At 40.0% G+C, this 20,771-nt stretch overlaps 1 long non-coding RNA gene across 1 annotated transcript; it reads left to right on the top strand.

Moving 5' to 3' along the window:
* The first annotated feature begins 1,767 nt into the window (after positions 1-1,767).
* Positions 1,768-14,057, top strand: LOC121109297. The gene is made up of 3 exons (XR_005861265.2): positions 1,768-2,007; positions 11,603-11,687; positions 12,608-14,057. It is a non-coding gene; the product is annotated as an uncharacterized LOC121109297 (long non-coding RNA).
* Positions 14,058-20,771: the final 6,714 nt, after the last annotated feature.

The raw sequence follows: 20,771 nt of genomic DNA, 5'->3' as shown, positions 1-20,771 counted from the left end.
AATCCCTCTGCACAAGGGGACTGGAGAACTACAAGCCAACCTGCCACCTGCTCCTTTCCTCCAGCACCAAATGGTGACATCGATCTCCACAAAACCATTTCCTTCCTTCACCTCCAGTTTCTCGCACCCTTCACAGAATGGCTAAATTTAAAGCAAAGGAGAGACTTGCCAGACTTTCCCCAGAGCTCAAGAGATTCACATCCCACAAGGGCTGGCTGCCTCTACTGCAAGCCGCCATTGCATAGGTAGACAGCAGCTGGACAGCCACAGCAGCAGGGGATCCAGCCCCAGCCCATCCCCACTTTCAGGAGCACGCTGGCAGGTTTAATCTGAAGATGTTCTGTATTTGTAGAAAAGTGCTTTTGTCAAGATTTGGGCTATTTGATGCACACATGGTTCTCATTAACAAGGGATGGTTTGGGCTCTATGAAATGATTAACTTTGGTGAACTTGCTCATTGGGTAAAAAACAACTTTCAGATGCAGAACTTCTGTGATCCTTACTTACCCAGGATGATTTTATGATATGAAATAAACCAGTTGCAAAGTCAGTCTTGCTTCTTGCAGACTCTGGGAGTGAACAGCAATAAAGGGCATATTCATCAAAGGTTGGTGCTCAGAGTGAAGGACTCCATATGGCCTCAGACTGGAGGAGGAGGGGGGAAGAGGCCAAAGGAGAAGGAAAGGGGGAAAATTTTGCTGAGGCCAAAAGCCACGAGAGCTGCTGAATGTCTGAATGAGAGCATTGCATCAGGAGGCCTGTATGCTATTTTCAGAGGTAAGTCCAACAGACAGAGACTTTGTCGAATGCTCTATAGGGAGGGAGGAGAACTCAACATATCTAGTAGGGCATTTGCTATGCTCACTGGAGTGGCTGAAGAAGTCAGATGAGAGCGTAAATGAAGCTATAAAGAAATTCTGAAAGTTGAAATAGATTTTTTTTTTTTCAAAATATTCTAGCCTCATTATGTACGTATTTCACAGAGTTGTTCTGGATTTTGCAAAACTGCAAGAACAAAACATTAAGTAAGTTCAGCCCAAGCAGGAGGAACATTATTGCCCTCAAAGGTTCTTCTAGTTATTCCAAGGTTGTGTAGTCTGTACCTTGAACAAATGTTGAGAGCATTTTGCTGCAGAAGATGACCTAAGGCCCTGGGTATTGAAGCTGGATATTGAAAGTCAACTTGAGATCATTAAAAAGATTTAATTACATAGAAATGAAAATTTCTCACAAAATGAGAGAAAAAAAGGTGCCTGTTCATCTTAAATATGAAAAAATTATATAGAGGAAGTATGCAAAAGACCTCAGAAAAGCAAGATCTGTCCCTCTTCAGCAGTGCAGAACAAGGAAGAGGAGATGAGAAGTGTGGAAAAGGAGAATTTGGCCTTTCTCACTGTGGAATACATCACCTATTTCTGTAGGAACAGCTCAGCTAGTAACCTCCAAAACTGTGCTCCCCATTACCTCCAGTGTGCCAGCAGCCTGATACAAACAGCACTGGGACCGAGTAAATGAATGGGTAGCACCCCAAGCACACAGCCCATCGTGTGTTACTGCAGTGCAGCCAGCATTCCCCCTATCTTCTTCTGTCCCAGATAGCACAGAGAGAAAAAAATAGTTCAAAATGTCAGCAAAGATATTTATAGGTGACTGGGCTTCGGTTACAGCAGATTGAATGCACGCCTGCATCTTATCAAACCAGGGCCAAATTCTGCCACAGATCTCAAGTGAAAGGCAGAGCTCACAGAGCATACACGCTGTGTTTTCACCCAGAGCTCCAAGGAGAGAGCCAGACACAGGGGGTAAGGTGAAGTGTCCTTTAATAGATGTTAAATCCTGATGTCAGTATGTGCCAAGGGAATAAACAAGTGAAGAGGCCTATCTGCAGCTGCTGGGTAACTCGATTGCAGATCCACCTCAAGAAGGGATAAATTCCAGAATGCTGTACAGCTGTAAGTGGTTTTTCATCGTGATGGATCTGATTGCATCCCTGAGCTTCCCAAAGAGGTAAGAGGGAAAGCTTTATACAGCTAAAAGAAGTGAGATAGCTGATTGCATTTTCCCCATGCTGGCACATGCTACACAACCAAGACAGAGTTTAAATTGGCAGAACTGGCATTCAGAGAAGTTTGCGATGCACTATCAGAACTCCCATGGCTTCTTTACATTTCCTTGTGCTGAAGCAGAATGGAAGCTATTCCGAAGACTGAGAAAATGTCAGTTTAAAACATTCCTGTGAGAAATTGGCACCGGCTGTGTTGCTGAGCATTTTCACTGTAAATTAATTAGCCCTTCCACAGGCACATTTTCTATTTTTAACGCTTTCCTCTGTGACATTGATGCTGACTTCTTCCTGCCTAAATATCAGATGCCATCTGTGGGTTCCCTGTTGTTTCACCTACAAGTCAAGCAGACAAACCACAACAGAAAGCACTGCTATCTATGCCTTCAGAAACAGCTCTAATGTTATCTTTTAAGTTTAGCGATATGGAACGGGCAACATGTATACATAAAGAAAGTGTAAAAAACTATGGAAGTGGCCACTTCATTATGACTTCAACTAATTAATAAAATGCAAAATAAATAAAAGCTATGGGAAACAGAGTGATAGATAGAACATACTTTGAATATTTACTTTAAACCCAAGAGGCAGAGCTGCCATGTCCCCATAAATTTCTTGTAATCCTCCTACAGAAAAATGATATTAAAATTTGAAAAAAGATAAAATAAATAAAGAGCACTCCAGTGTGGAATAGGAGGCAGGTATGCCTCAGCTGAAACAGCTATACAAGGGCTTTTTTTCCCCCCCCCCCCCCTGTGAGAGCCTAATTGAGTTCTATCACCAGAAATATGTTGAATAAGACTTACACCCCCTCAAAGAAAAAAAAAAAAAAGGAGAAAGGAGAGGAAAAAAAAAATGTTATGTAGCTCATGTGGGGATACTATGGAAAGTGTCAGGAAAAAGAGGGCCACAAAACCCTTGGAGACAGGAAAGAGTGGTGAGAAAGGGGTGCACCTGAAGAACATATATTTCTCTGCAGTGACTTGTAGACTTCGGGGATGAGAGAACCCTGCATGACACATCCAGAAGATTGTTGCTCGAGCAACCATGGAGATTATTGTTATGTACCAAAAAAGTATGAAGAAGCCATGTAGGAAAAGCTCTTTTCAGTTTAATGATATTTTCCTTTTTCTAGGGATACTATGATAGAAAAGGAAACATTGCTGATAAGAATTCATGAAGGTAATTATAGTGCCCTTATATAACATGCAGTAATATTTCCATACATTTAGGATGTGTGAAAGTGTCCCTAAACCACAAGCATTCAGCAAGCAGCAGAAATTCTTGGAAATAACTGGTCTACGACAACATACATTGAATAAACGCTTATCTATGATAGTTTTTCCTAAAGCTTTATACAGCATCCAAAGATCTGTTTTACTGGGTGATGCTTATAATCAAAAGTAAAACCTCATGCCAGAATCTCAATCATGTGAGCTTGATTCTATGAAAATATGTCAATTTTCTCTCTTCACATTCTTATCACCATTTCTGATTTAGCTCTGGACAGGAAAAAATATGCATATTAAACATCTTTGCCTGCTTTGCAAAAGAACTGACAGATTTTATACTCCCCAGCGGCTTATAATACTAATTCAGTTATAATCAATTTTTCATCCTGGCTAGAACACTAGAACACAATGAAGATCACTAGCCAGTTAATGGGCATATCTGTTTCCCTCCTTCTAAAACTGGGGGATGCTAACAAATATAGTCGTAGCACTGAATAATTCTTCAATGGTCACTTTCAAAGATTGCACCCACACCAGCTAGAAGCACAAAACAACCTTCTCTAGCTGCAGCTTTTCCAGTTCTTCAGTAACACTTTAAACACAGATTTTAGGCAAAAGTGAAGCCAGTATATCCTCCCCCCCCCCCCCCCCCCCCCAATCCACAATCAGTTAACACTGCAAAATGACTAATTAAATAATCACTGAGATTGTAAGCAGCCACATACCAGAGGCATTATAAGAGCAACATGCAATTTCTGAAAGGTTTTGAAGCTATAGCATTCATTATGCCTATAAAAATTAGCAACTTTCTGTTGATACAGAATTCATACTACATCAAGTTCATCAAATTTCTACATGGTCAGTACAAGATTTGTTTTGCAATACCTCCTAACTTTTGCATGTAAATACCCCCAGAAGTAAAATAAAGTAGAATAAGGCATCACAATTTGTTTTCCATTGACATTATCCTCTGTCCCTGGAGGTGTTCTAGACCAGGTTGGATGGGGCCCTGGGCAGCTTGGTCTGGTACCAGATCTGGAGGTTTGAAGCCCTGCCTGTGGTAGGGGGGGTTGAAACATTATGATCTTTGAGTCCCTTCCAACCCAAGCCATTCTAAGATTCTATGATTACAGATCATATCCTCTTATACCAGTTTACCAGAAGGAAGTAATAGAGTTGTTTTGTTTTTATTGTCTGGTCTTGGCTTTTTGTGTGTATGTGCGTGTTTATGGCTTTGTCATACTCTCCCTTTCACAAATCGAAGAACTGAAAAAATAAACAGAAAACAAACCATTTGATGCATAAATATTGTATGTAATGCATTTCCATAAAACTTTCATTTATACTAATAATACATGCAACAGGAACCAAGAGAAAATTAAATGCCAAATTCCTATCCAATGGCATATAGTAGAATGAAGTTTGTAACACAATTCTCATAAGAAAATGGACATACTAGAATCACTTACAGATATTAAGGATTCTGTCTATGAAAAATAGAGAGAACAGATCATCATGGGAACGGATGCAGTAATTGCATACAGGTCTTCTTTTGGTGATAAAATTAACAGTCTTGCCCAGACTCAGCTTGGAGTTTGTCTAGCACAATATCAAAAAGGACTGGGTACCCATCAGGTCTCCTAAAAGTCCTTGGTTACTAAATGAGGAAAGCAGTAAGTACAAATAAGAGGAAAATGATGGATCTAAGGAACTATTCTTTTGACATTTATGTTAAAGGTTCTTCCAGAAGCAGTTCATATCCAAGCAACTCATCTTACCAGTGCCCATAGCTTCCTAATCAAATTAGAAAGATTGAGTCATTAGGGTCAAGTGACCAACCACAAAAAGATTGAAGACAGTAATCAAGAAATCAAAACTAATTAGTACCTAAGCCTATTAAAATGGCTTAGAAATAAATTACTTCTACATGAGTTTATGTCCAGAGGTCCGATTATAAAAAGTAATAAGAGAAGTTTCGAAAGGCAAAAGGTCATAGTATTCCCAAGTTGAATAAAGTGCACTGGATTTCACTGGGACACAGAAGAATGGGAGTGAGCCCCAGGTCAATGTTTGCAGTTGGATGACCAGATTTTAAAGGATCAAGTGCGATAAGGCTTGAGTAGTTTTCCACAGACCTCGTTGTTAACACATTTAGATCAAAGCAAAGTATCTTTAAATATCTAATATAAGAAATTTTACTCCAAAATATAAAAATAATTGTTCTCAGAAGTTTTGAGATGCACCCCCTCATCACAGTGTTTCAGCATGTTTATATTTACTCTCCATTGCAACCAAGAAATGGAGAGGAGCATGAAAATTAGAACTTACAGAGAGAAGAGAGAAACATTATCCAACTATTTTATGCCAAGTTCAATTTTGCTTTTACTTGAGAGAAAGTTTTGGACTTGTTTTTATTAGAAGCATCAATCCAAAGATTTAAGCCTTCACTATTTATGTTATACGTGCACATAGATCGTGTTTTTGGAGACAATACTATGAAGAACTATAAAATTAAGCGCATTAGTCTTTCCAAAACTGAGGCTTTCTTCCTACTACGGTCTCCATTGAAAGCTGCCTGAATATTTTAAGGAACACATTTTCACATATCTCAGAATATCTTTAAAGTACAGTTGCAGATTTTCTTTTCTCATGGGAACAAGAAAGAGGAAAAATCCACAATGTGAGTAACTCAATAATCAAGACTAATGACATAGAAAGCATTTTTAAGTTCAAAATTAATGGTTTCATAATTATAGTCAAAAGAACAAAAAAAATAGACAATTTTATTCTCTCCATAGTTAGTCGACTCCAGCCCTTTCCTTTGTGATTTGTTTCTTTGATGGCAGCATCATAAAAAGCTTTCTCTGTAATTCCAAAATGCAAACATACCTACAGGTACCTACTACCTTTTGAAAGAAGCAAACATCTCCTCTTCTTTTGAGGCAACAAGAGGCTAACTGACATGATTAATTGTATTGCTTTTCTTTCTGCTTACCACAAAATGTGAAAACAATATCCTTCTTGCCAGAAGAGCAAGGGAGGTACTGGACTCTCATTCACTGTGCAGGCAGTGACAACTGCCAGTGAAGTTGTGCCAGGAGCATTATACCTAATTATGTCAATTCTGTTTTCTAATCAGACCACCTTCTTAACACTATTAAGTGTTCAAGGATATCTGTTGAACTAAGTCCTAAGCCACCATTTTGCAACTCTGTGAACTCACATGTAGCTGAGCATGGATGAGATACTAGAAATGTGGATCTCTGTCAGAGAAAGCAATTTCAAGTAGGTGAAATTATTTTCAAGAAATAACTTACTTTCCATGGAAAGCTTTTTTTGTTTGTTTGTTTGTTTTAATTTTAGATGTATACACTTAAAAATTATGCATATAATTAAAAACTAATCTACAAGAGGGGCATAGGAAAAGAAGAAATGGTAGATTTTTCCCTCCCTGGCCTGACGATGCTCTCCTCCTTTAGCAGCAGTTAGCAACAGGCATGCATTTTAGCTTTTAAGAGAAGGAAGAGGTTCCAAACTTTTCTCCTTTCTCTTTTGCTTATGTGAAACTTTAGCATCCTTATTCTGCTCATTCAACTCTTCCCTCAGCTCGTTCCCCTCACAAAATACCACTAACTCTTTCAGAGCTTTGGCTGCAGTATTATCTCACACCCCTCTCTGAAGGCCACTCTACAGTCATTTACTTGCTCTGGAGAAAAATGACAAGGCTTAGTACCAGAAGAATCCGCTGGTACATGTTAAATCAGCTGAGAGCTCACTGGTACCCACATGTGCCACCATGGTTTGTGTTCTGGTCACCAGTATGAACTACCAAGACTACTTAAAACTTATTTCAAGTGGATTTCTGCAAGCCTGTCATGAACCACACAGGATGGTATTCAGTTCTGCCTGATTTCTTACACGAAAAAGAGGAGTTAGTAATAAAAAAATTACATGCATAGCACATTTCTTGGTGTTAGGCAAGATAAGCAGCACGTCTGTCAGTAATTCAGTTTGAGCTTGTTATATTTCTCAATGTGTGCATTTCTTGAGGTTTGGATACCAAATGTTGTACTCTAATTATCATAGCTTCCTAGTGCTCTCCAGCCCCTTCGAGAAATTTTCACTGGATGTATTGGGCTCTTTGCAGTAGTAGCAGCTGCTGATCATCACCTGGATGCATTCATCAGGGCAGGGCTTCTTAGCACCATTTCAATCATTTATGGTGGAAAATCAGTATTAAGTAAACGCAAATCTCTCTGGTTCTTCTTGCTTAAATTAAAGCATTCAGTCGTTCTGGTTTTAAGATATGCACGTCAATTGCTTTTTAGCACTGAAAATTTTAATTTGGCTCCAGTGAAAAACAAACCCATGCTTAACCAAAGAAAATGTTCCATTAAAGAAGTTACAGCAAGCTTCACAGATAAAGAAGAAAGTATGGTCCTTCATTTCCAGTACTATAATTAGTTACACATGTTGAATTTTTAAATATTTTTCCATGATCATGGACTATACGCTCTGGGAAAACAAACATCTGGGGGAGGGAGAGGAATTTGCTGAAGAACATTTCTCTAACAGTAGTTTTTTCATCCATTGATTTACAAGCTACTGATTTACAAGCTGTGAATGAATAGTAGCCTTCAACAACAGGAAGCCTTGCCATTGGGAAACCCTATAGCGTCAGGTGGAGCCCGGAGACAAGCCTGTCTGCTTGCAGGGAAATTCACTCCAGGAGCCCCCTGTAATCAGAGCTGTTAACCAGAAGGAAATGTCTTCAGTACTCTTACATGGCCCTTAATCAGATACTGACAGGGTCCTTTTGATCAATGCATTTTCAAAATGAGGGTAACTGCAGTTTATAGTATGTCTGCACAGATTTCACAGCCAGCTCCCAGCGCACACAGTCGGAAGAATTGCTCGGACTTCACTCCCTGCTCTCCTTTTCTTTTGCTTGTTCAGAAGACTGAGTCAAAGAGACTTAGAAATTAGCAGCACAGAGTGCCATGGACGCTTAATAGCTTTGCTGGTCCTCTGGACGTGGCAGGGAAGCAGCTTTTGCTTGCAGGTCTCATGGCATTTAACAGCCTTGGGGTGGGGCAGCAGGAGGGAAAAGCTCTCAGCCAGCTGCTCCTGAAGTGTTTGGGCTGATGGTGAGCTGAGGCTAGAGGGTAAGACTCAAACATCCTTGTACACGTTTAATGTGGTCTAAATAGTATTAGAAGAGATGGTTTTAGGTCCCATCCCATTAAAAGAATGTGCTGCAAGCTTAGAGATCATAAAGTGAAATGAGAACATATTAATCAGGCAGTCATTACCCATCCTCTTACATCACCTGGTTGTACCTTGGTACAGCAGGGGTCCGAAGCAGTGGGTGATCGTACATAGCATATGCAGTGAACTGTGTAGCACATATGGTATATACATTGCAGAATCACAAGATAAAAGCTCACCTGCTGTTCTGTGGCTTTCTTAATAGAGTACCTATGCACCACCGGGTGAATTAAGAGTAGAGTAGCAGCTTTAACTCTAGATTTCCTCACTTCTTTGTTAGAACACTTTTCTTGTTTAATTTAAGTTCTTATTAAGTCACTGAGGAAATGAGGAATGTGATGTTAAGGCAGAGTGTAATTTTAATGGAGAAAAAGAGCCCTCTCAATTTTACGCAGTCTTTTTACATAAAGAAAGATACCCCCCATGCAAAACAGCTATGGTAGGCCTATATATATTTTGCAGCTATATTCTGCAGCGTTAATAAAGGCAGTAATTGCATGCATGAAAACAAGTGGCTCAAGAGGCTTAAGGAACATTAGTAACTCTTGCTCACAAACGTATTGAGAAGACAAGAAAAAACCTTGCATTTGAATACCCTGCAAGTCTGCACACCTTCAACAATGAAGAGATGAAAAATCGAAACATCTGAAATGAACAGTTTCATTTTCAGTTTGATATTGTGCCTATATGCAATATACATATATTTTGTTAGTCCTGTCCTTCAAGTAGCATCAGTATCCAGAAATCTTGCAGCATTTTGCGACTGATATTCTCACCTTGGACACTTCTTACTCCATTGTGATAGAGGGAGACACATGAACTATTCAATCTTCTGTAAAAATATTTTTTATGTTAAAAACAAATTAGCTCTGCATCCTGACCTGGACCAGATGTAAAACTGGAGATTTTGTTGGTTCTTATTTTGGTATTTAAAAGAAAATAAATCTCTTTCACCTGGACTCCCACCTCTGCCCACTATCTTCTACCATACAGGGCCAATCACACAATCTTCGTTTAAGAAATACATTTTAGCTTTTCATTTATACATAGCTGACTAATCACTGATCCACATGATGTTGCTTGTTGTAAGAATGATCTGCTGAATAACCATTTCTCACTTTAAGGCTAATTTTACCATTTATCTCTTGCAACTTTGAGACAATAAATCTAAGAAAGTTTTCCATGGTTTCATGAATTATTCCACGATAACTGAACAAATCCAAACATCTGTGAGAACAGTTGTTTATTAATATTTTCAATAACTTCGTAAAGAATTTTTATCCTCATTGTCAAGCATCATAGCCAAAAAATAGTTTTATGAGCTATTGTAAGATACAAAGTAATCCTGCCCTTAAATCTATACGTATAATACATGCTTTCATTCATCCATATATTCCCTCTGCTTATGATAAAAGAATAAAGAAATAATAGTACAAGATAAAGAGATTCAGCACATGCTTAAGGAGGCTGTCTTACTGATAAGTGACCAAATGCACAGTATACCACCAGGAAGTCCTGTCTTACATCTCTGTGTAGATTCATCGTTCCTATCCCTTGAGTTTTTAGGGTTCTGAATTTGAAAGTGAAGCTCCTGCCTCCTCAAGTTCCAGCCCTCATCTCTGTTGAATTCCTGAGGCACTGCATTGCTTCAGAAGTCACCTTGGTGCACACTTGGCCATGAGCAGCAGAGCCAGCACTAGGTTCAATGCTGCCCTGCAGCAAGCAGACCTGCAGAACTGAGCAGTGCTCAGCAGAACTAAAATATTTCCAGCTGGAGGGCAAGAACAATAAACATCAAGACCTTCTACCTCTTGTGAGATGTGCTTGCATTGGTGTTCTTACTCCTGATTTTATGGTAAACATTTCCATAAAATGAAAACAAAGTTTTTCCTTCTCTTTCCCCAAGATTCCTAGTTACCCCTTTCAGTGAAGGATGTCATTTGGTCTTACCATGAAGCCTTTTGTCTTGCTTTTTGCATGAGTGAACAGAAACGTCAAGAATGCATGACCAATTCAAGAAGCAAGACCAATGCATGGCATAAGAAATGTAACCATTCCTCTCTATGCTCATTATATAATCTCCATATTTCATTCAGTGTAACTTTTTTTTAAAGCAGAGAGAAAACCACTCCAAACTTGGAGAGAGGAGGTTTTATTCATGTGTTTAAGCAGTTGGGTTCCTCCTTACCAGGCAAACACAGCTGATGCAAAATGAAGGAAAGAGAACAACATTCATGAGCCCTGACATGGCGTCAGCAAATTTGGTTAAGGTTGGAGCTCTGTGCCTGTCCTGACCAGACAAAGAATGGAAGTGGATATCCTTCCTAGCTGTTGTGTGATGGATGTCAGATGTTAGGACACTGTTGTCCTTGTGGATGTTTATACGCATACATTTTTAAAGCAAAACATAAACAAACAAGTGAAACCATGGTGTAAGCCCAATACAAGAGCAACCTTGTGTGCTAGCCCATAGATTGAAAGCAGATGTAGGACTTTGTAATTAGGCCTGATTCAAGCTGCCTAAAAGTGCATAAAAGCAGTTGTTTTGGAAATGAAGGGAGGGACTAGGGTAACATAAACACAATTTGTCTTTTTGCTGCACATGGCAAGAGATTAAAGCAATGCAAGTAAATTAATCACAGAGGAAAAAAATCTTCAGGGAGGGCACTTACACACTGTCATCCTTCAAAAATGAAATGTTTAAATGTTACTGTTTCAGAGCTAGTATTCTAATTATTCGGATCTGCAACCTGATCAAAATGCTGAACTATTTGTGGAAGTACTGTATTTATTGAACACATGCCTCTGAAAAGTGTAATTTAAGTGACTGAATGCACCAGGAAGAAGTTACTGATGGTTGTTTGATCTGGTCAGTGGGATATCTGCTTTGCAGGATTTCGATCAGGACCTTGTGCTTGGGAAAGATTGAATGTTAGCAAAAGCTTTTCCAGGTGAATGACACCAATACAAAATGATGCTTTGAAGAAAGCTCTGTAAATGTATAATATAAATTTTAGAAGTGTGATGGCTTTCTTTACAGACAATTGGAAGATTTCCCACTCTTTACAAAGAGAAGTTCAGCTGCAGTACACAGATTTCATAGGATGCTCCAACATCCTTTCAAGGTGAGCTGGACCCTCTGGTGTTGGATCTAGTTATTAAGGCTCCTCTGACACCCCTGCCTGAACAGGAAAGTCCTTTGTTTTTTTTAATCTCACTGCAGCCTACTAGATGCTGTCAAATAACAGCACACAAATTCATTTTTATCAAACTGAATGAAAATGTTACAATAAATGCTGAAGTTGTGTAGGATAACAATCCATTATTTACACTATTATCACAGATGAGAAATCCAATTTTTGAGAAATAAGTTCTGATGTTTATTACCCGTCCATAGCTATACTGAGGACATCAGCGTTATAAACGTTCACTGTTCTTAATCTTTGCTTGCCGTTCTCATTGCATAATTAACACTGCCATTACAAAGAAGCAGAATTTTAGTGACATCTCAAAAAAGGCCCACAGTCCTCTAAGTTTAAACATATATGCTTTCATAACAGCACTATTATGACTCGGTCTCACATTATACTCTGACTTAGTATATGAAAAATCTGACTAGAATAATGCGAGCTTCTTGTTTGGTACAAGTTGAGAAGACAGTGTCACATTATGCATCCACTATATCTGCAAGTACAATATTCCAAGTGTCACCACCACCGAAGGCCAGTTGAAAAGGCAGAAAGGTCTTCAAGCCCCCTCAGTGCAGCAGCACGGTGTCACCAAAGCTCAGCTCCACAGCTTGCTAGTGTTTTTGAGTAACCCCAAAGAAACCATAGAGGTTAACCTATTTTAAGGGGGTTGCCCTAATAGGCCTTGCAAGAAGTTTAAACACTAGCCTTTCATTTTACAAGTAATTGAAGGTACATAGTAGTGGGTAAAATTTAGATTCCCTGCTTTTGTGTTCAGAATACAGGTACCCAAAAAAGAAAAAGGAAAAAAAAAGCAGCTATAAAATGTTCCATGTTTTTCCTTCTCTCCCTCCCAGATTTCATTAGTTCTTTTCTAGAATTTAACTGCTTCAGAACATCATGTCCATATCTGTGTGTGCAGTGGTTTTTCTGGAAGGGGCTCCTTGACTGAAGTCTCCAAGAACGAGTAACACAAGTAATCCTGGTTTGTGCCACACAAGCTGCTCTCTGAATCCTGCACCATGAAACCACATGAAGATTCTTACTGTGGCCACAAATACCAAGAATTTGGATGGAACAGAGAAAGGATGAAAAATAACATATGTAAAGCTCACTTTCCTATAGAATCACTTAATTATTTTTACTGATGTGGTTGGGTGTTTTGTTTTTATTTTATTTTGGCTCAGTAGTGGGGGTTTTATACAGTATTAGACTGAAAGGAAGCTCACAAAAGCACTTGCATCACTGCTGAACAGGCATGCTAACACCAGATTTTGCCCTGCAAAGAGAGATGTTGCATTACATTTTCAACTTCTCTGAAGTTTACACCTTTCATATTAACAAAAAGAAAAATATTACAGCAGCTTCAGTGTAATTCCATTAGAATTTTAAAACAGGATATTGAGCTAAATATCTCTTGCGATTCATGTAATTGGGAGCTTGAATGCAGTTTGACACGTTAGTGATTGGTGTAGTTTTAGGCTCTACTGCAGCATTCAGGCTATGTGAGTAAAAAGGAATCTAGCAAAAAGAGAAAGAGCTCAGGGGATGGCACAAGCAAGCAGCACACAGCTGTTTGACTGCACGGGCTTCCTCCATAGCCATCCCCTACCCTGAACTAACATCAGTTTCTGAACTGTTTGAAATTGAGTTGCGGCATCTATATGAAGCACCACAGTTATTTTTTTTTTCCTCCCGCACTCATCAAGTCAAAGGCAGCCCAGGTTGTAAGGAGGGGAGCTCTCTCCCTGCCCAATAGAGGGCTCTGTGCTCCCTCCCCACAGTGAACAAGATAACTACAGCCATACAAAAGCCATACAGAAAAATCAAACTTGGAGGCTAAAAATCTAAAAATGGACAGTTGTTTGTTTTGTATGCACTGACATTACATTCCAATTTAAAGGTAATTTAAGAATCAGCGCCATCATTTCCAAGTAGTCAGCCTAGTGGTTAGGGAAAAACAAGGAACTCCACCTCAAAGGTGATCATTTCCCTCCCACCCCCATGTTAGACTATGCATTCCTGCAAGGACATTTTAGGGGAAATTCAGTGCCCTGCATCACCTGTGAGAGGATTTACTCTCAGATTACAGAAGCCCCTATGACTGGGAGAGCTTTTCCCAGACAAAGGAAAGGATGATTTCTCCAGGATTCCATAGGAATATCCTCAACTCCTCCTGCAAGGAACCGTGGATGCTACAAAGCTCAGCAAAATTACTCAGAAAAACAGTACCAGGCATAAGGCAAGCAGCTATTTCCTTCTTTTCAGAGGAGAAAGGGAAGAAAGGAAAATAAAGCTTACTGTCCCAAACTTTGTTTCACTAATTTATTCCTATTCCACTGATATTTCTCTTTCTCTAAGCAAGACATATTGGATTAAGGCCTATTTCTTAGTATTTTGCACTAAGTACTTCGTAACTCATGAGAATATGGCTAAGGTTATGCTGAACTATATAGGGATTTCTCCCCTTCAACATTCCAAAACAAATGAGTAATTTATCAGTTCATACTTTCTCCTTCTATTTAAATGAGCAACTCCGGGCTCTAGAGTCAATCCCATCTCAGAGCTGCATTGCTCCAGAAGATGTCAGTATTCTGCAGAGATCTCCCTAGCAGGCTCAGCACCTCAGCAGTCTCTGAACAGATATTAATGTAGTTCAGATGATTGAAAGGATTGGCCAAGCCTCAGATAAGTTCAGCCACTCTTTCCTCTGTGCATACAGCTGACCACATCAGTAGGCATTATTTTTTCATCACAATCATCATTAATATCTTAATTTGACACATGAATTTTAGCCCCTGACCATTTCCTGACAGTTACTTCTGAACACTTTTTCCCCTTTCAGGATGCACACTTTTCTCCTACTATTCCATGAAGGACAAAAACAGTAGAGAAAAGAGGGTCTGGGGCAAGGGATGGGGGCAGCTCCAGACAAGGCAACAAGGCAGGTCTCTTTGCTTTTTCAATCTCAGTTTGCAACTGTACAGCATTTCCTCTTTAAACCCATGCAACTGCCAGTGTAGCGAACTCCTTCATGAGTTTCAATGCAGTGTATTAAAATAGTCCATACCATGAGAATTTGGAGTTCAAACCCAAATCAACACATTTTTAGCAACTGCTTCTGCTCATTAGAGTCCTTAGTCTCAGAGCAAACAGAGAATCCTACTAAAAACAAACATATTTCATCTACAAGTTTGATGTAGCAAATCCTTGATCTTACTTTCCAAACTGAAAATATTTCTCTTCTGAAGCTTACCACCACTACCTCTGAGCTTTTTCTGAATGGAAAAGTTGATGCAAGACCAAAAAAAAAAAAAAAAGAAATAGTAGGCACTGTAAAAGCTCAATTAATAGTCCAGCCTAATTTAATAGGTACACGTCCTGATCAAAATAGCCAAGCACGTATATTTGTCACTGACTTAGGAAATTATCTGTTTTTTTTGTTTGGTTGGTTGTTTTTTTTTTTTTCTTTGATTGCTTTTTAATTAATTATTCCTTTCCTTCTATGAGTACATAAAAAACAGATTCAGCCCAATCCATCCAGCCCAAGTGACATATACTGCTGCTTTCTCCATAGGCTGAGAAATCCTGCCTGCAGGACCTGACATCAGAGGTGAGAAAAAAGCCACCTCACACTAAATAATTCCCTGTTCAGCAGCAGCTTCACTGCTGGTCTGGTGTTCATTGGTTTTTAGTCTTAAGTCTCACTTATCCACTCCCTGTAACCTAGGATGAGGGAATGGTGAGGACATGCCCATAACACCTTCATTGACATATGTCTTCACTGAGCTTTGCTCTGTGGCTGATGAGGTCCTTCCCAAGGAGTGATGAAACTCCCAGAGAAAGCCCAGTTGTAGCTCCTGTACAGTTGAGATTTACCAGTAATTATGCCGCAGGTCAGCAGTATATCTGCTCTTGGGAAAGAACTGGTACCATCATTCAGTGGAAGCTATGATAGTGTAAGGACATGTGGACATACAGGAAAAGCTAACTCAAAAGGATTACCATCCTTATGTCCCCTCTCAAATACAGAGGCCCAAGATTTTGGGCAGACAAGTAAATCCATATCCTTAGATTCCATCACCTATGCCTGTGCTGCTACTATGTAGGGTGATGTGAGATTTACTGCAGAACACGAAAAGAGAATCTGAGCTTAACAGTGGCATCAGTTTCCTAAAGAGAAACCTAAAGGGACTTCCATCCTGAGGTTCCCCCAAACCAATTTTAATGTTTTGGTTTATTGAAGATGTCACCACATTTAAAGAGGCAGAGAAAGAGGTACAAATGTGTTTTCATGATAATACAAGTATTTATACTATAGACACTTAAGACTGTTTCCACCACCTTATTCCTCTCAGTGGGCAGTTTCCCAGGCACTCAAACTGCTATTGCTCCACTTCTACTTCAAATAAAAAAAGCAAGCAACCAACCAAAAAACCCAAAATATACTCCCAAATCCCAAAACATTTAAGCATTCCCTCTTTCTGGGAACTAATCAAAGGCAGAGTAAAGAAGATTTTCTATTCCTCCTTCATCCAGAGTGAATAAAAAGATGAGTAGCCATGGATGAAGATGTGTTACTGAAACGTACAGTAATGTGAAAGGTTTTAAAATTGAAACTGCTGGCCTTTATGTGCCTCTAGATAATAGCTGAGCTGCAGCCATGCTGCTTTTAATCTCACAGTACGGAGTGACAAATGACAGCATGAGGAGAAGAACGCTCTTCACTGAGTTCTTAACATGCTTACTAATCAAATATGAAAATAAGCATGCCATCAACTGAAACTTTTAGTTTATGAAATGACTTGAAATAAGAATCTCACATACATACAACTGATACAGAAGAGTTAGAAATTAACAAAAGGTGTTCCATCTGGAAATTATCATTTGCTGTAAACTTTTTTTTTTTTAATCAGAACACTAAAACTGATGAATAAACAAGAAAATTGGGAAGTCTTTAACAAGCTATAGCACAGGAGAAGTCAGAAACATTACGTGAACTCTGAATATAAAGTTCATCTCTGTCAAAGTGGCCCCCTACAGCTCTATACAAGATTTTATTTCAGTGCTTCTCCTACTGCCTGCTGAATTCCCATGGGATTTGCCTTTGGCCTGCTCTTCTCCTCCTGCCATTCTTTCTTTGTCTCAATTCCCATGGTTTCAACCAGTCTGGTGATAACTCTTTCCAACCCGGATGCAAAATTGTACCCAAGTCTGATTTCTCTGACATCATACCACCTAATGTTTTTAATTTCAAATTAACTATTAGCTCACACCGTCTTGTATATTAAAACACCAGACTTGCATAGGAGTATTATCTGCCAACCATAACTACAAAACAGGGTGTTAAATAAAGTTCATGCAACCAAGCAAAGCAAGATTTGCAGGGAACAGTAATATTTTTTTAAGCCATCTGATACCACTGGAAAAACCAGGGTAGCTTTTTGGTACATAACCCACAGGGACATATCAGCCTGGGTCTCTCAGAAGCCTTAAGAAAGCCTTGGGGAGGCATAAATTGCCTCACTCCTCCCAGTAAGAGGCTTATTGAGACACTAAAATATCATTTAAATGAGCACCAAACCTTGCTTATAGCAGATCTTGTTAGTATACCTCAAAACCATGACTCTATATTAGATCATGCTGATGCTGTCTACACATATCTATATATACATATATATATAGATATATTTTTTAAAAATCAACAGATTAACTGATTCAAAGTCATTGCAGCAAAGAAGCAAATGGTGCACCTTCACTCCTCTAAGGAAAAGCTTAGCTTCCTGGCAAAAGAGAACAGTACAGGTGCCATTCCAGAGGCAATATGCTGGTTCCAGGTACAGCAGGGACATGTTTCCAGGGACAGAAACTTGAGACAGGATCCCAAAGCAGCTCCAGCTTAAGAAGGTGCCATAGCTGATCAGTGACATCAAGGATGAGGAAAACACCACGGGACAATTCCCACCACATGGGGGTACAGCTGCTGCAGTAGAACAGGAGAAGTATTCATCACTCTGCTCCAGTAAGCACTGCTTTTTGCCACACGCACGATCCTCTACATATGATAAATTGCACTGTCTCAGAGGAAGACATGCAGCTCTTTGTCTGCAGGTACAGTTTCCAAGCATTTACTGTGCTTTTTCCTGCTACAGAAATGGTAGGTCAAAGCTCTGATTTATTTGAAGCTACAGCCACTGCTTTGCTTAGTGAGGGGTTTTCCACTGTGTGTTTTAGACTTTCTGCGCACACAACAAGCCCAGAGGTGATGACATTGAGAGGAGCATAAAGGACTCACATCAGCTGGGATTCAGTGACAGCAGAGTTCAGACACTCTACTTCTGCACAGTTCCACCTATGTTGCTGTAGCTTAATAAATAAGTAGTCTGTTTGGAACCCTCTGTACCTGGTTTAAATACATAACAACCTGAGAAAAGGGACACTGTTGAAAAATGATATCAAACTCAGTAAGTTTCCGCTATTTTCTACTTGGATTTATTCAGAAGAAAACCTTACGGAATTAAACACAAACTCACACAACTCACATCAGCTCTGCAGTGGCAAAAACTCAGCAGCATTTGAAAAGAGTTATGGGTACAAAGGTGACACGGATATAGACCAGCCCTAGCACTGCCCAGGGCACATCTCTGGCACTACTTCAATCACCGGAACCAAGCCTTACCCCATCACTGCTATTGAACAAAAGCTCTCATCAGAAGTCGCATTTTACATCCCCAAAAACTGGCCTCAGTCATCTCCACCTTTAGGTAATCAGTAGACATTCCTAAGGGTCTAAGTTTCCAGAGGTTGGTTTCCTAGCCCCCACTAACATTCCAGTAATGGAAACTTGACATGCAAAAACTGAGATATTCAAAGCCACCAGCCTTCTCAATTAAACGCTGTCTGTCCTCAGATTTCTTTCAAACCTCATTTTTTCCTTTAGCTGCTCCAGACCTCCCTTGTGGTACTACTTCAGTTGCTTCAACTTAAGCTCTTGAGCACCTTTACAAGAAAGTCTATATGGCAAGATTGAAAAAGAAAGCCTAGATCTCATAAGATTCAATTAGATGAGAAACAGTCAAGACTGATCAGTAGAGCTTAATTAGTATAGGTGAAGCTGTCTCCTAGCATAATCAGCAGTAAAACGTGCTAAAATGAGAGGAAGAAAGGATGGGCTAGGGACAGAGGTGATCATCTTGAGCAACTGTCTAATGATTCATAACCTTGACTCGCAGATACAGTAAATATATCCTCTTCCCTCTCATCAGCATGTGTTGACACCTACAGTAATTACTCCCAGAAAGTTAACTCTCTGAAGCAATATTTCTATCTTGCTTAATTGCACAAGTACCAACTTACACTATCAGCACTGATGAGCTGTGACATCCTCCTGTCAGCTAAGTAATTTGTTGGCAGAAAATGCCACAGACACTTTATTCTCCATCTTTCAAAACCTCTCATGCAAACGAGGCAGAGTAATTATCACTGACCTTTGCCTAATACTGGTTGCTGATCAGTGGTGTTTCCCTGCTTACCTGCAGAGCTTTTATATCTCATTGAACAACCAGGAGTACAAAACACACATGCAGCACATGCAACAGGCAGCCAACAGCACTCACAACATGGTTACCATCAGGGCATGGAGTGCTTCCCTACTGCTCCTAGGAATGGTTATTGCAAGTGTTCAAGGGAACAAGATCATAGAATCATTTGGGTTTGAAGGGACCCTTAAAGGCCAGCTACTACAACTTCCCTGCACAGGGACTCCTATACCTATATGAGGGTGCGCAGAGCCCCATCCCACCTCACTTTGAATGCCTCTAAGGATGGGGCATTCACCAAAATTTCACGATGCTCTACACTTCATAGTATTAAAGGCAAGCTCTCGACTGAAAACAGAAGAAAAACAAAACAAATCACAGAGACAAAACAAAACCCTACCAGCCTGACTGTTTTAGTCCAGAAACCCTTCAGTGGAAAAAACACAGAAGCTTTGTGTTGAGTTGAGGAAAGCATTGGCAAACTTGAGTATTGCCACCTCATCTGTCCAGACCTGCTGCTCATTGTCTGTCAGCTCCAGGGAAAAGGTCATTTGAAGCTTCAGAACACCAAGATTCAACAGTTAGAAGCGACCATGAAACGCTCTGTTATTGTTTTCAGAAGTGACTTTCCCAGTGCGCTCTCATGAAGGAGTCCCTTTGTCCATCCACCCCTCCAGCTTTCTAGCAACAATCCTCTCCCTCCACACTTCCAGGACTTACTCAGAGCTCCCCTGCTTCAGGCAAATTTGTTACAGTCACATTCTCTGTCAAGTGAATCTAGCCAAAGATAAATCGCCTTGCGTTAATCTTTAACAGTCCACACACAAGGCAGAGGAGTGGTAACTCGACACTCGAATCACAGCACCATTACAGGCCCTGCTCCCCACCAGGATGCTCACGCCTCCTGCACTCCAGTCCATCGTCACCCGTCACCCTGCGGCTGTCACCAGGTGAAAAATGCTGTCTCTGGAAATGTTGTCTCTGTGTGTTTGCAAGTATAAAGATTAATACAGAAGTCAATAGAAGTTGCTGGTGCCTACCAGGATGACAGAGGAGGCAAACGGCCCTGAAACTCAGGTATCCAAAGCTGCAACACAAGCCTTCCCCCTCAGTGTTTTCAGCTGGCACAGCAGTAGAAAAAGCACTGGGATGGTCATGATCACAACTGGACTGAGGAGCTTAAGGCTCTGTCATCCCAATACCTCAAATGCACAGCTTGTTCTGATTCAAAATTAAAATGAAGTTTGACTTGAGGAGGTCATCCATCAACAAGATGCCTCTCTCCATCCCACATCCATGGAGTTAAGCAAACAAATGTGCTCTGGCGTTGTCAGCAACTCCAATTAGCCAAGTACAGCAAAAACATTTGCCCAGTAACACACACTATCTTTCATGGGTGAAGAGAGAAAATGGTTACTTAAGAAATCCATAACTAATAAACTAAGCCACAAGAAAAATATGAAACTAATCCATCCATCAGTGG

Source organism: Gallus gallus, chromosome 1, assembly GCF_016699485.2.
Source record: "Gallus gallus isolate bGalGal1 chromosome 1, bGalGal1.mat.broiler.GRCg7b, whole genome shotgun sequence".
Lineage (NCBI taxonomy): Eukaryota > Metazoa > Chordata > Aves > Galliformes > Phasianidae > Gallus > Gallus gallus.
This window is presented reverse-complemented; position numbering and strand designations above follow the sequence as displayed.